We start from the raw sequence: 17,366 nt of genomic DNA on the forward strand, positions 1-17,366 counted from the left end.
GAAAAGCCGTGATTGCTACACTGCTGGTCTGATTTTGATTAAACTTGGCCGGTGGAGTGCCAGTGTCATTCGGATGACATGTTTACATTATGCTACTGACCACAACCACAACTCAGATTTTTTTTTTTTTTTTTTAATAGACAATAGGCTACACTAATCTGCAAAACACTTTGCAAATTGGTTAACTTACTAATGTGTTGTTGTTGTTGTTGTTTTTCAGGCTCATTGGCTAGGCAGTGGATCACTACAGAGTCTGAAGGCGTGAACACACTCTCTGTGGTGTACTGAACTAGTGTTTCTCAACCACTGGGCTGCAGCCCACTGGTGGGCCTCAGAGCACCACCTAGTGGGATGCGGAGGACCTCTCACGTCAGAATGATAAGCTATCATGTATTTGGGAAGGTGGTCCTCGGAAATGTTTTAACAATCAGAAGTGACCTTGAATTAGAAAAGGTTGGGCTTTCCTTTAGTAACTAAACAACCTTTCAACTTCAAGCAAACTCTTCCATTATCTTTGCATTTGTATTTACATTTAACTCATTGAGTGCCAGCCACTTTTGGAGAATGGACGCTCCCAGTGCCAGAGTTTCAGAGCGTTTTCAGTGATTTCTCGAGGCCCACAGAATATTGTGTGATATTACTATGTAAACACTGAACACGCACAAAGAACGATGAGACTCTATTCTATCATCTGCAAAAAAAAGTTTATTGATCCCATTTTCCGTTCTTTAGTTATGAGCCGGAGAAGATAGCTTGATTCATCCAAAAACAGCAATTTTTTTCTAGAAGCTGAGATAATTGGCCTTTTGTGAAATTAAACATTTCAAGCACATCACTGACTCTGAAGCTAATCTTTTCTAATGTAGTCACACCTCAAAAATAATTTCCTTCAATAAAACAGTTTAGGCCAGGGAATTTTGTTTGGCAGAATAATATTTTTAGCTACAACCAGCAGCGCTGGCCCCTGCGTGCGCTGCTGGTTGCAGCTTCTTGCTGGTCTTGATTTGCTGCTGGTGGGCATCGGATATTCTGGCTTGCGTTTGTCAATCCTGTCCTGCTGCCTGGGTCTGTCTGGGTGTTGCGTGCTGCTCTGCGTGCCCCCCCCCGCCCCGCCCCGCCTCGCCTCAACTGCACACTCCTCCTCCTGTCTGTGGTGGCTCTCTGCTGAGTTTGCTGTGCGCACAGTGAAGGGTGCGCAACATCCATTTTTTTTACAGCGTTCCGCGTGTGTTTGTCACCGGCAACGATGCTTCCAGTTGAGAATAATAACAACTGCACGGTGTGGATGTGCGGCTGTGCTGTCGCAACCGACACGGAGCGGCTCAATTGTGGGAGCAGATTGGCTGCTGCAGGCACAGCTGCAGTAACGTGCTTCAGCATATCGATGCATACGGATGCGATGCGATTTCCGTTTCCATAACGACTTCTTCTTTGTTTTTTCCTTGCCTTTCTGTTATGTGGAGAGCACTGTCGCCACCTAAGGGTTCTGTAAAATAGGTTATAGACCTCCAATAGCTACAATAGTTGTACCAGAGATGTATCAGGGATTGATCCACGTCCCACCGTCAAAAAACGCAATTGACGACAATCGTCGTCTTTGGCACTCTACGTCAGTATTTGAATTGACGACAGCTGTCGTCATTGGCATTCAATGAGTTAATAGTGGGGTGTTAGCTAGAAATTTCATAAGGATTGTGCACTTTGTGAAAGAAGCACTAAACTTGGTACACATGTAGCCAAAGGCAATCAAAAAAGATTTGGATATGGAGCCATCATGAATTTTCAATCTGTCGCCCATGGCAACCATTTAATTCAAAATGGCCACCAAATAACCACAACAATTGAGCATTTTGTAATAAATGCACCAAATGTGGTACACATGTAGCTAAAGGCATTCCAAGATGATTTGGATATTGAGCCCTCATGGATTTTCAATATGTCACCCATGGCAACCTTTTTTTTTCAAAATGGCTGCCAGATAACCACAAATATGGAGCATTTTGCGATTAAAACATCAAATTTGGGACCGATGTAGCCAAGGGCATTCCAAAATTATTTGAATAGAGTGGATGTCAAAACACAGCCAGGGCACACTGGTGACACCACTGCTGTGAAACTCAGCATGGGGTTCAATGTCAGCTAAATACACTATGCTTTAATGCTATACTTTCTGTATCCACTAGTTCACAGTAGGCTAGTAGTGTAGTTTAGTTTCCTAAATGCTATCTAATTTTAGCCCCAGATCTAGTTAATATTATGTATATTTAGATGTAGTTAGATAGCCGCACCTGAATTGACAGGATGTGCCAGCGCAGGAGAGCCGAGCCAAGGGTAATGGGGCTTTGCATGACTTTCATAGTTACCCGGATGGTGTACAGATCGCACAGGAATTAAATGGCATTGGATGAACGATCGGGCTAGGTGTAGGTCAATTTTCACATCCAAACCTAGTTGAATCCCATACATAGATGTGCCTCTATAAGAGAGAAACAAAAGACTTACTGCAAGAATCCAAGAAAATGTCAAAGAACTTCAAACTTGTGGAAGTCGATGGTCAAGGACCATCAACCTCTCGTGCAGACAAGACTGACTGGAAGCTCTGTGTTATCTGCCAAGAACACAAGGAAGAGGCATTAACATGTCCTTTGCAGTCCAAACGACAAGACAAGGGTAGTGGGTACAGATCACTTGCAGAGCATTTGATCCAGTTCAAAGAACTTCGCCAGCTCCCTTCAACATTCACACTTGAGAGACTAGATGAGGGCCAAGGTATTGAAGCAACAATGGTTGCAAACCAAGCTCGCTACCATAAAACATGTAGGCTCAAGTACAATGCAACCAAGCTCCAAAGAGCACAAAAGCGAGCACTGGGAACAGACAGTGAAAGTCCTGACCCACAGACAGAATACAAGCGCACAAGGTCCCAATCATCAAGCCCTTCTGAAATGAGACAAGACACCTGCTTCTTCTGCAGAGAGCCTGAACTTCCGATACCTCGCAGCCCATGAGATTGCAGCAGGGCTGGGACCTGAAAAGGCACGTGCACTTCCGATGTTCCACGCATTGACGGGCTGCGACACTGTATCAAGCTTTGCTGGCCACGGGAAGAAGACAGGGTGGGCTGTCTGGGCTGTCTTTCCAGAGCTGACACATGCCCTGCTGACACTATCTTCTGCCCCAGATGACATACCACAGGAGGTAATGGCCACAATCGAGAGGTTTGTTATCCTTCTTTATGACCGAACCAGCACATGTCAAGAAATAGACAAAGCAAGAAAGAAGATGTTTGTGAAGAGGCACAATGTGCTCTCAATCCCTCCAACAAAAGCTGCCTTAGAGGAGCATGTAAAGAGAGCAGTGTATCAAGGAGGCCATGTGTGGGGTCAGATGCTGGTATCCACACCAAAACTACCTTCACCATGTGGATGGGGATGGTCACAGACATCCGAGGGGTACTATGAACCCTTCTGGACATGCCTACCAGATGCAGGCCATTCCAGCCCTGAACTTGTCTCTTGTAAATGCAAAAAGGGTTGTGTTAGGCAGTGCAAGTGCAAAAAAGCAGCATTAGACTGCACAGCTCTCTGTTACTGTGAAGGGGAGTGCTGAATAGACTTTCCTGTGATAACGTTAGATCCTAGGTTTGTCAAATCAATGTTATGACTTGTTTCGAGTATTGAGTTATGGTCTCTGAGCAATTCTGAATTTCCTGATTCAAGTTCTGAATCATAAAATATGATGTGAAACCAATATCATCCACATCACAATAATCTACACAATGTTTTATTGCAATTACTACTTTCATATTGTTATCTTTATCATTGCCGTTATCAAAAAAATAAAAAACGAAAAAAATGAAAAAATGAAAAACACAAAAAAATAATAAAATATAAAAAAATATATAGAAATACAAAAAATACATAAAAAAATACAAAAACAATAACATTGGGGGAGACAAAGACAGCCTCTACGTGGCCTCCCCTACAAGTAGCTTACAGGTCCAAAAGCCTAAAAAAGTGAAACTAATGTCTTTAACACAAATCACAATTGTTGTGGTCATCTAGCATTCATTTTGAAACAATAGTTGTCATTGGTGACACACTGAATATTTTTAGAATAACTTGGGCAACATGTGTACCAAATCTGGTGCTTTCGTCACAAAAAGCACAACGGTTTTGGTTACCTGGGCGGCCATTTTGAAAAAAAAAAGTGTGACATATTGAAAATCCATGGGGACCAAATGTTCAAATCATTTTGGAATGCCTTTAGCTACATGTTTACCAAATCTGGTGCTTTTATTACCAAATGCAAAATTATAGTGGTTATCTGGTGGCCATTTTGAAATAAATGGTTGCCACGGGCGACAGATTACAAATCCATGATGGCTCCATATCCAAATATTTTTTGATTGCCTTTGGCTACATGTGTACCAAGTTTAGTGCTTCTTTCACAAAGTGCACAATCATTTTGCTAATCTGCCCCACTATAAGCCTTTTTAGCAGATTATCTTTTCAAGAGTTATATACTGTATACTGTGAATGAGAAGGAAGGATCTATATATTGTGAACATGAATGACCAGATTCTTCTATCATTGTGTGCTTCTATTGCTTGTAAATGCACTGGTGTGTTTTAATATTTCAATGTAAAGTGTGTCGTGTTTTCTGCACTTGAAATAAAAATGTAAAAACAAATAAATGTGTTTATTTTTCATTTGATGTAAAGTGACAATGATGAAGGCATGGCCGTAACTAGCTATGAGAACGGGGAGGTCCGGACCTCCCCTAATATTTCAGAGGGATTTTTTTTTTTTTTTTTTTTTTTTTTTTTTTTTTATAAAACAATCTGCATGGAAAAGCATGAAAAACACGGGATCGCTTTTATTTTAAAACGAATGGCAGGTCAGGCAGGAAGTCATCTGACGCCGCGTCCGCGGTAACTTGATTCCGAGAGAGCAGCAGCATGGTGGTGAGTGATGACTCTCTGTCTGCCTGGCGAGATAATTGAAGGTGAGCGAGCTGCGAGACAGTGAGCGAGTGAACGACAGACAGTGAGTGACACTGACAGATTTTTTAGCAACAACCAAGAAAGTAAGTGTCTAGTCTGTCTCTTAAGTAATGTTACCTGTGTGACACGTTGGGATGCTACTGGCTAATCATGCATGATGCCAATTGCCAAGCTCCCGAAGTCAGGTATGCAGGTGGCTATATGCATGGTTTCAGTTTCATGACCCAATAAGTAACAAAAAGAGGTGGTGTAAAGTTAAAAACAACATAATATATTTTATTTTATTTTTCAATCGTTCCTATCGGGAATAAATGTCCCTCTGTATGTTTTTTTTATTATCGATGATGACTTTGTGTGTTGTGTACGGCTTGGGTTGTGTACCTGTGTTTGTAGGTGTCATTTTGATATGAATTTGGCTAAAACAGTTTGTTAGTTACAATTATGTTGACAGGAGAGCTGAGCAGGTGGTGACATGAAAGAGAATATACTGAATAATGACATCACAACAGTATAATCCTAATGTTGATTTAAAATGATATATTACTCTAAATATGGCTAAAAAAGGGGGGAAAAAAACCTCAAATTTTCCCCCCCCCTATAGGCTAATGGTTGCAGTCCGGGGTCTAATCACATGCGTTGTTGTTTCAGCACCCAGCCCTTACAGCTGGACAGAGGTGCTACCTTGTCAGTATAGCAAATGTTTACAGCACAGAGCACATGAGACGCCAGATGAAACAGCATTACCTCAATGTGCTGCACACGTGCATTAAGTCAGGTGGGTATCTAAATGTAAAGCATTAAAGGGACAGCTCACCCTACAATCCAAAATAAATTTTCCCTCTCACCTGTAGTGCTATTTATCCATCTATATCGTTTTGTGTTATTTGCTTGAGTTTTGGAGATATCGGCCGCAGAGCTTCTGCCTTCTCTCCAATACAATGGAACTGGATGGCACTCAGTTTGTGGGGCTCAAAGTGCCAAATAAATACATTTGAAAAACTCAACAGCATTGTCTCTTTTCAGAAATCATGACCCGGTTACTCAAAATAATCCACAGACCTTGTTATGAACAGTTTCGTTGAGGAACTATTTTCTTTTGACCGAACTACACCCGCTAGCTGCTAGCTAGTTCGTACAAAAGAAAATAGTTCCTCCATGAAACTGCTCACAACAAGGTCTGTGGATTATCTTGAGTAATCGGGTCATGATTTCTGGGAAGAGACAATGATGTTGAGTTTTTCAAATGTAATTTTTGGGTGCTTCGAGCACCACAAGCCGAGTGCCATCCAGTTATATTGTATTGGAGAGAAGCCAGCAATCTCTACGGCCAATATCTCCAAAACTCAGGCAACTAACACACAATGATATAGATGGATAAATAGCACTACAGGTGAGAGGAAAAATATGTATTTTGGATTTTAGGGTGAGCTGTCCCTTTAAGTCAGGTGTGTATCTAAATGTAAACAAAGAGATATAAAATATATCTCTCACAGTGCATTTTGTATCTTGTATCGTCTAGGTCAGAGTTCCATAGCCATAAGAAGGCATGGGGACCATGTGCTTAAAGACAGGTGTAGGTTGAAGGCACATGCAGAGGAAGATGTGGGATCCAGGACGAAGAAGCCACAGGGGAGAAGCAGCAGCAGCACAGCTCACTCTCAAGTCATCCTTCCAAAAATTGTTAACAGATGACAGACATAATACGATGAGTGATTTGCTCTTTTGAAAGCCTGTGTCAACAACCTTTTAGTGAGTGTTCTTTGTTGAGCTCTGTGTAACCATAGTGTCAACATACCTATATTGTAGGGTACCATAGCACAACATCTGAATACTTTCCCAGACCAAGAAATGTGTTTATTCATATGTCAGTTGAGACATACACATTAAGGAACACTGTATGTAGTGTTACATTTTTGCTCCCAAGAGACTAGTTGTCAGTGATTAACTGTCATTTCTATTTTCTCCTGTCAAAAAATAAAGCTTTCACATTGATTCTTATGTTGGATACATACTTGTGTCTATCAGTTGTCCCTGTCGGTTAATTAGCCTAAAAGTATTTCCTTCTCTAAATGAGGAAAAGAGGTCACATTGGTCTTTATAAGCCTTTCAGGAGTCAGATACTGCACTACACTGGTTTAAACTTCATCATTAATGCATATAGTTCAGTCAATCTGTGGTTTGACCCAGAACAAATTGCAATAGTAATGATTCAAGGTTTAATGTGCTCACTAGGGACATGTAAATAACATACTATAACATATCATTATTGGATCAATGTAAATTCAGGTGTCGAAGTCTGGGGACTTCATGTCGCAGCGTCACACAAATAAGTGTGTGTATCTCTGCTTCTAAACATGTTGTGTTCATATAATTGTCTGTAATGTCTCTATACAGTGGTTTTCTAGTGTTATTTCACATACAACCATCAGATATGACCCGTTTAAATATGTGCACTTTGGAGGTACCCTTACTGTAGGAGTCATTTATGCTTATTGTTGGCATGTCATATTATTTTGTTTAGATTATCTTGCAATATTATTTTTAGACACTTGGTGGCGGTATGGGATCACAGAGTTGTGTTAGGCACAGGTGAGGGGAAGCTCACACAGTTCTCACCAGACCACAGCCAAGAGCAGCATTGGAAACAAACTGGTGTGTTCATCTCATCTCTACAATAAACAACAGACTAAACTGCAATCACTGTGTGGAATCAGTTTGTTATTGGCTCTGTGTAAGATCACTCCAACCTACCTGTGTATTATGGCAAGTGGAATGGACATTGGAAAGTTCAAAAATGGCTGTAACACTTAGCCCAAAATGAAGGTGAGACATGACAGGTGAATATGGTAAAAAGAAAAAACTGATATGAGCATGAAACTTCCCCAGTTGAGTATTTACTTTTGTATGACAAGTTTTCTGATGTTATGTTTAAATATGCAAATGAGGCATGATCTACTTAATTTGCATACATTTCCAGGACAGAACTCTGAACATTGGATGAAGCCAGGTTCAAAATTCTTATTTCATTTTGTTGATATATTAAAACAAACGTTTTTACAGAGGATATCTCCTTTTATCACTCCATAAATCAGAAAATACTGTCAAAATCATTTTTCACCATGTTTTTCGGAATTAAATAATAAAATGACCTTTAAAAAAATTCAAACAAAGTCAAATTAGGGAATTCATACAAAACACATTTATATAAAACATTGTACAAACATACAAAACATACATTTATACAAAATATTTACATTAAAAAAACTATTTACATTGGAATAATATGTCATCTTTGACAGGCCTTGAATGTTTAGCTGGTCATCAGCTGCACAGAGGAACACGTCACACCAAGGTGTCTGCTGCCGGTCAGCAGATGAGGAACATACACATTCCCACATCTATGATTATGACGCCCTTCTTACAGGTACGCAGCTCAGACTTGGACAGATGCTGTTTGTCCTTGTCATTTTTACTGTCACAGTGCCAACATGGTTTGAAGGAGGTAATTTGCCTACAGCAGAGGTTTTCAGGGGAGGTGGGCCTCCCCGAACCACAGACCCCCATTTGATAAGATTTTTGCTTTTAGATGTTTTATTACATAAAGTGCATGAAACCCAGCCATGACCAACATAGCCGTACATTCTGGGCCGGACCCCACTTTGAAAACCACTGCTGTAGCCTATAGGTTGCAGTCCGGGGTCTAATCACATGCGTTGTTGTTTCAGCACCCAGCCCTTACAGCTGGACAGAGGTGCTACCTTGTCAGTATAGCAAATGTTTACAACACAGAGCACATGAGACGCCAGATGAAACAGCATTACCTCAATGTGCTGCACACGTGCATTAAGTCAGGTGGGTATCTAAATGTAACGCGTTAAAGGGACAGCTCACCCTAAAATCCAAAATACATTTTCCCTCTCACCTATAGTGCTATTTATCCATCTATATCGTTTTGTGTTATTTGCTTGAGTTTTGGAGATATCGGCCGCAGAGCTTCTGCCTTCTCTCCAATACAATGGAAGTGGATGGCACTCAGTTTGTGGCGCTCAAAGTGCCAAAGAAAAACATTTGAAAAACTCAACAGCATTGTCTCTTTTCAGAAATCATGACCCGGTTACTCAAGATAATCCACAGACCTTGTTATGAACAGTTTCATGGAGGAACTATTGCCATTGATTGGCATTCATATTTGATCTTAACTATAGAACTCAGTTTGATCAGTAACAATCTATCAAAGGATCATATAAAAAAAATAAGGCACAGCAATAATTAATATAGCCTCATATTTAGCTGCACTGTAATAAAAAAATAAGTATGTGGTTTTTGACCATCTTATAAAAAACATTTGCATATTAAAACTATGCCTAAAAGAAACAAGTCAGAACAGAACATGGCTGAAATTAAATAGTGCAGCACAGACTTGTGAACTTGAGTCATAACAGAGAACAGTGGCTGTCTTCAGAAAGGTTCCTCATATGTGTGTGTCTGTAGTAATGAGTCATAACAGACTGTCTTCAGAAAGCTTCCTCATATGTGTGTGTCTGTAGTAATGAGTCATAACAGGCCGTCTTCAGAAAGGTTCCTCATATGTGTGTGTCTGTAGTAATGAGTCAGAGGACTTGGGCTCAGCGTAGAGAACAGTGGCTGGCCGTGGGCTGTTCACATGAGGGGAAGGGGCGCAGTAGCCATTGGACAGCGCTCTGTGTGTGTGTGTGTGTGGGGCAGTCATACTGAGCATGGGGGCATGTTGTCCTGGTACCACTGGTGGGCGTTGGCATAGGAGGGCCATGTGTCTTGTTGGGAAGAGTTAGTTGTAGAGCTCAGGAAGGAGGCTGATCTCCATCATCTCACTGCGTGCGTACTTCTTCCTGACCATCTGGAGGGAAATACAAAAAGGCATTAGGTCACTAATAACTAGGCTTGGGCAGTATTGAGCTATTACTGTACACCAGGGTATTACTCTATACCAGGGTATTTAGAAATCCCCAAGGTAGGATTTTCACTACCGGCAAAAGATGCTTCTATCTTTTCTGTTCAGCCAAAATAGTCACAAGTGTCCTTGCCTGTGCTGGACTTAGCCTTTATTAATGAATGTTTTTTGTATTCAGCGTTTGTAGGAGACTTTTCTAAACCTTATTAATAGGCAGGGGTATACATGTTACAAACAACACTATATTGTTTAAGACCACTTTAAACTCAACATGCTAGGCTTGACCATAACGCTGTCCATTCCCTTTGTTTCATTATCATTCTCCATTGAGGACATTTTGTTAACAACATTGTGCATGTAAATAGCTTTGTGAAACATGTAAATAGCTTTGTGAAACATGTAAATAGTTTTGTGAAACTTGTGAAACATGTAAATAGCTTTGTGAAACATGTAAATAGTTTTGTGAAACTTGTGAAACATGTAAATAGCTTTGTGAAACATGTAAATAGTTTTGTGAAACTTGTGAAACATGTAAATAGCTTTGTGAAACATGTAAATAGCTTTGTGAAACATGTAAATAGTTTGTGAAACATGTAAATAGCTTTGTGAAACATGTAAATAGCTTTGTGAAACATGTAAATAGCTTTCTGAAACATAGAAGGTGCCACTTTTTGAATTGATGGGACATGCATCTATACATAAGGAACTTAGCCAACAGAAGAATTATTTGGAATTTTTGAATGTTGTTGGCAACCAACTCACCATGAAGCCCAATTCCCCCTCATTGGCAGCCATCACATTTCTGCCGATGCGCCACATGATGGGCCTGAGGTGGGCCTCGTCATAACCCGAACAGTGATGCTGAGTGGGAGCCTGCAACACAAAACAGGAGAGATCAACTCACTCATGTGTTAGTTCATTCTTGAAGTCATGTAATGTGTCTTATTATCAAACTCATGTTGACTTGCTTCAGTCAGCCTTTCAATCTATTTCTATAGACGTCAGTCAACTCACCCAGGACCGTCCATCCAGCAACAGCTGGGAGAAGCAGAGAGATGCAGCCGCGATCTCTGATGGCCGGTAGTGCACCAGGTTGTAATCGGGGAGACTCAACTCCATGAAGTATGTCGCCAGCATTTGTGTCTCTATAGGAGACTAGACAAGACAGAAAACAGACAGTCACTTTGAGAGCCCTGATGACCTAAACTATTAGCCTGGTAACCAGCCCAAATGAATCCTTCTATTCATTACGTGTATGGTGTTGGGAGGTATTTAGTAGACAAGACTCACATTCGCAGCTTTTGAAGCCCTGCTGAGGAAGTGCAGCGGCAGAGGTCGTCCCAGATCGAAATTGAGTGTCCTCAATATCAGCCGCTCCATCCGCCGAATCTGGGCCTTTGTGACGGTGTTGTCGGTCATGTTGGCACATTCTGCAATCGGAGGACTGTAGATCTCCTCGTACTTGCAGGCGAGCAGCATGGCCGTCACTCCTACAAGCTGCAGCTTAGTAGGAGGCACTTGCTTGACCTGCAGCACATTAAGAATAGTGTTAGCTAGTTCACAGAAAGCTAGTTCACAGAAAGCTAGTTCACAGAAAGAGAAACGAGAACACTTCTAAAACAGTTGTGTACCTGTAGGAAACGGTCCAGGATGGCGACGGCAAGGTACAATGTCTCCTGATGCAGAGCAAAGTGGGAGTGAAGCCCGATCATCCAGTCCACCACCTTGGCTCTCATCTGTTCATTGATTTGGTACCCCTCCATGTAATTGGGTCGCACGGCCTGCTGCACCTGTGGACACACAACAAATATATATCAATATAAAATACACACTCCAATGGCAAAGAAAGAGCATAGCAGCTCAAAATAAACTAATCAGGGTGGAATTAGATTGTAGTCCCATGACATGTTGGTTCCTCCTGAATTTAAGAAATTAAACTGTGGCTGACAGCATGAATTACCTCAAGGAGGTGCATATAGGCATAAATGTCTTCAACGTCTTCAGCGCACAGCTGTGGCATGTCCCTGTCCTGCTTCACATCAGCTGTCTTCATCTCTGCTACAGGGGGAAGTGGGTACCACGCTTTGGTATGCACGCATGCACGCATGGGTTGAACCCGTTTTTGGTTGACTGGTCCGGCCTTCTGAAAGTACAATTGAATGTCACTCAAAGTCAGACATACTGTTAATAAGTTCAACACAACGCATGTTGGTTCATAACTTTGTGTCTGTCTGTTCTCTACCTGGCACTTCTTCCTTCCTTGGTGGACAACCAGGCCCCTGGCACTGGTCACCTTTGTCCATCCACAAGGACACTCACGCAGGATGAAAGAGTCCTTGTCGGACCTCCTGGCACGTCTCTGATGAGGGAAAAACAACAGCACAATGACAAACACCTCCACTGCATTTCTATTTGTTACAAGAAGGACGTCTTCCTCACAATAAACCCTGTCCACATGTTACATCCATAGTAGCCTATACACAGAAACGTATACAAAGCGACTTTAGCCTAAATCAATTAAAATCACTCAAAATAAAGTAGCTACATGAAAGTACAAACATAGCCTACACAAGAGCGGTGGAGGAGTGCAGTTGTCTGTCAGTGATTCTCAACCTTTTTCATATCAAGGACCCCTAATTTGATGACATTTTAGCTCTGACCCAAATCTGAGTCTTTATTAGATTTGCAAATAAACTATTTAGGCAGAGACAACAAAATACCCTATAGTCATTATTCTACACTGTGAGAACTGCTTGTAAATAAAATAATGCTGAAGTGGAACAATTCATCAATTTGCTGAAAACTCACTGAGGACCCCTTCTGGTCCCCCAACCACAGGTTGAGAACCACTGTTGTATATTAGCCTACATGATTTATCATGTTGTGTGCTGTGACAGTAACCGACCCTGAATCACTTACATTCTTATAGACCATGGTGACAGACTGACAGACAGCTTTGATGGGAAGTTGACTGTGAAGATCGAGGGAGCTGTAAAACAAGTGGACAAAAGGAATTTCACTAACTATGACCAAGCCACAAATAACTGATAGTTTGTTAGGGAGAATGGGGATGAAGGGATGGGGGAAGGGATGGGGGGAGGGGTTGATGGGATGAGGGATGAAGGGATGAGGGGATGAGGGATGAAGGGATGAGGGATAAGGGGGTGAGGGGATGAGGGATGAAGGAATGAGGGATGAAGGGATGAGGGATGAAGGGATGAGGGGGTGAGCGGATGAGGAATGAATGGATGACTTGGAGGAAGTATGAGTAGATGTCTCGAGGAACCAGGGAGTGAGACTCTGGATGGGGGAACTGCCTCGGCGATGGAATCTTCATGGTCTTGATGGCTCCATCTTATCCCTGGTGGTTCCTAGGCTGAGATAGAAGATTAAGGGGTTGGGTGGGAGGGATGAGTTTGGTCTTGAGACGAGAGAAAGGATCTTGGTTTGGGGCGTATATATAGGTGGAGCGAATGATTGAATCCGGGCGGAGCAAGGGATTGCCTGATTGAATGATTGACTGAGTGGTTAGTTGTGGCATGGCCTTGTTCCCGAACTTTAGTTATAATGTTATTATAACTTCATTTCACTAACTATGACCAAGCCACAAATAACTGATAGTTTGTTAGGGAGAATGGGGATGAAGGGATGGGGGAAGGGATGGGGGGAGGGGTTGATGGGATGAGGGATGAAGGGATGAGGGGATGAGGGATGAAGGGATGAGGGATAAGGGGGTGAGGGATGAGGGAAGGGATGGGGGGAGGGGGTGATGGGATGAGGGATGAAGGAATGAGGGATGAAGGGATGAAGGGATGAGGGATGAAGGGATGAGGGGGTGAGCGGATGAGGAATGAATGGATGACTTGGAGGAAGTATGAGTAGATGTCTCGAGGAACCAGGGAGTGAGACTCTGGATGGGGGAACTGCCTCGGCGATGGAATCTTCATGGTCTTGATGGCTCCATCTTATCCCCAAAAGAACTTCATTGGCTGAGATGAGCATGGGCATTACGGACGTCACTGAGGTTGCTATGGATGTAGCTGTGGTAGGCTTGGGATGACCAACGGCCTAGGACTTTGATGGTGTGATCAGGGATACCTTGCCTGGAGGCTGAAGATGCAGCTCCGATGCGGAAAGAGTGGCCAGAATATAATTCAGGCGATATTCCTGATTTTGAGAGGACTTACGGGAAGATGGGATGTGAGGTTCCGAGTCGATCGGATTTTGAGTTTGTAGATGATGTCGGAAGTATGAATTGTAAGGTCGGAAAGACTTGCATGTCGAGGTGGATTGGAGATGGACGTGGTTGAGTTGAATTCTGAACGTCTGAAGAAACGTGGATCTGAGGGTTGCGTTGGAGACGGGGATGAGTACCCTGTGCGGAGGGTGTTGATGTTAAGTGTTGAAGTTAATCGTGGCTCTGCCTTTCCGCAGGCTGATGAGGGAAAGGGAGATGGCAGGACGTAGGCGCCAGTGAGTAGTTGACAGGGGAATTGATGCTATTGAAGTAGATGTGGATCACGAAAGTTCTGATGTGAAGAGAGGAATGGGCGTAGGTGATGAAGTTCAGATGGTGAAGACGTCCGATAAAGGAAACGATAAGTTGTAACGTGTGAGGACGGACTTGAAGCAAGTCCATCCTGTGGGGTATGATGACGATGTTCTGGGAGCTAGGTTGTTGAGGATGGCTTGTCAGGATGCTGAGGTCAGGTGCTGCAGCTGCGAGTTTTAGTTGAAGATGGGGGCTAAATTGGAACTGGAATTAGTCGGAGACTGAAGTAGAGTTTGAATTTCTGGAATGAGACACTGGTCGGAGAATCAGTGATGGAGTTTTGTAACTGGAAATGTGAGCGGTACGGATGATGAATTGATGCTGGGCTGAGATCGGGATAAGGTAATGTGTGATTTGCAAGATGATGATGTTGACTACTGCTGTGTTGTCTATGTAGATGACCACTTGTGCCCCCAAAGAAGTGCTGCAACCAAGATGGGATCCAACTTGTGGATAGCGGCTGAGGGGGAGAGTAGAGCGAACTCAGGTGGCCAGTCGGATGCGCTCCACCTCCCTCCGTGGTAGCCGGTGAATCCGATGTATGGTTTTGCATCGGTGAACAGCTGGATGTCCAGGTTGCATGAGATCATCGTAGAAAACGATGTGCCGTTCCAGGAGGGGCAGTATTGCTATTGCCATGTCTCCGTTTTACAAGCGTTGTCTATGGCAAATTGGCAATGTGGTCAGATGTCGTCGTGGATGAAGATCGCATCCTGGGAGGGAGCCCGCTGGGCTCGGTGTCCCAGGATAACGGACGATCTCCATCCACCCGCGGCGAGCTTCAACGCAGCAGCAGATGGCTCGTCAGATGTCGTCGAGGTCGTCGTGGATGAAGATCGCATCCTGGGAGGGAGCCCGCTGGGCTCGGTGTCCCAGGATAACGGACGATCTCCATCCACCCCCAACAAGCTTCAACACAGCGGGAGATGGGCTGGTCAGATGTCGTCGCAGATGTAGCTGTGATATGCTGAAGCGGCTATGTACAGGAGGTGGGAGAGGGAGGATCATCCTTGGGGAATGATGGGGATGGCGTAGACGAGGTGTCTGAGCAGGGCGAGGAGTTGGCATTTGGTACATGTAGCAGCAAGGAGGTAGCTGACTGAAGGTTCTGAGATGACCTGGATGCCTGGCTGGAAATCGTGAGAGAAACTGAAAATGAGGAAGTTTGACGAATTTAGGGTCTGGGTGTTGTTAAAAGGCATTGTATAAGGTGTTGATGTTGATTGGTGTGCAGGGATGCTTGGCATTCATGCTGAATGTTTGGTAAGGTAGTAAGGGTAGGTGTCCGTTCTCTGGAGCGGGTGGGGTGAGGGTGTTTTGAGTAGGATGGGTCCAATGTTGCTTTGTAATTCTCTGGAAGCATGATGGTGGAATGTGGAGGGTTGGAGTAGTTCAGCGAGGGCCATGTAGTTACCAGTTATTATCTGCTACCTGAGGGTGGATGAGACTGGAATTGGGCGTGGTGCTGTGGGTTGAACTGGAGGTTGAGCGGTGGTAAGGGTGAATAGGCTGGCTGCAGGTGGGGCTGAAGAGAATGCTGGGAAGCTGGCTGTAGGTGGCGCTGTGGAGAATGCTGGAAAGCTGGCTGATGGTGGAATTGTTGCAAAACCGGTTGCAGGTGGTGCTGTGGTTGAGGGTGCAGAGCTAAACGGAATTAAATACATTTGGGTGATGGGGAAGGGGAGGGGGGAGGGTTTGGGGGAGGGAGGGGAAAAAGGACAGGTTAGTAGGAAATGAGTTGATCGGAGCAACTGTTATGGAGGCTGAAGGAACCGCAGTAGCCGGTGGGTTGATGTTAACACTGGCAGAAGGAAGGGAAGAAGAAAGGATGTTGGGATGAGGGGGTGCATGTGCATGGGGTGATAGTGCAGCCTGCGGACATAGGGATGAGAGAATTGAAGCAATGAGGTTAGACAAAGCAGAAACAGAGGGAGCAGGCACGGGGGGGGGGGGCATTCTCGCCCTCCTGACTGAGGCTGCCAGAATGGCTGCAGGAATGGCTGCCGTCTGCGACGCTGGACTGGCATGGGACTTGGAAAGAGTGGAAAACATGAAGATGGACTGTGTGCAACTGTGTACAACTGTGAAACGTGTATTCATGGAATGTAAATGTTACGCACGAGAAAGAAAAAGGCTGTATGCTGCTGTATAGGACGAGTCAACGTGACTTCATTTGCCACCCATAGTTAATAGTATGAGCTGTGCCAACAACATTAACATCCCGAAACTATACATCACATCGCTTATATTTTGATATTCTGAGTGAGAGCAGAACTAGCCCGAGAGTCTGATGTATAATATATACGTGTCGTGTCAAAATTGTGTGAACTGTCTCAGTTCTCCAAATGCAAACGGAGTCAAGCCAGCTAGAGCAGACACTCACACCTCGCACCACTTGGGCTCCATAGGGTTCGAACGCCGCTGCCACCCAGTGAGCGGCCCGTTCATCAAAATGCCGCTCGGCTGATCCCTCACACTAAGCCTGGGCACAAAGACTAACAATGAAGAGCCTGCTGAATCCACTGAGAATCAGTGTTGGGCAAGTTATTCTTCCTATTGTTATTGTCATCTATAATGGTTGGTTATTTGCATAAGACAACGGTTTGATTAGGAAATTATTGTATAAACTATGTGCTTTGATTTAATAAAATGCAACTCAATTTGTAACTTGAGTTACTGATGAAGTAACTGGTATATATTACTGAAATCCTATAAGTAATAAGTTACATTACTGAGTTACTGCTAAAATAATATATTACGTGTAATATGTTACTTTGTAATGAGTTAACCCCAACGCTGCTGGGAATCATGCAAGGACTGTGCTGGCAGTTCTTGAATTCACACCATAAAACACCATAAACAGTAATATTTCCGACCAG

This window comes from Poromitra crassiceps, assembly GCF_964638095.1.
Source record: "Poromitra crassiceps genome assembly, contig: HAP1_SCAFFOLD_385, whole genome shotgun sequence".
Classification (NCBI taxonomy): Eukaryota; Metazoa; Chordata; class Actinopteri; order Beryciformes; family Melamphaidae; genus Poromitra; species Poromitra crassiceps.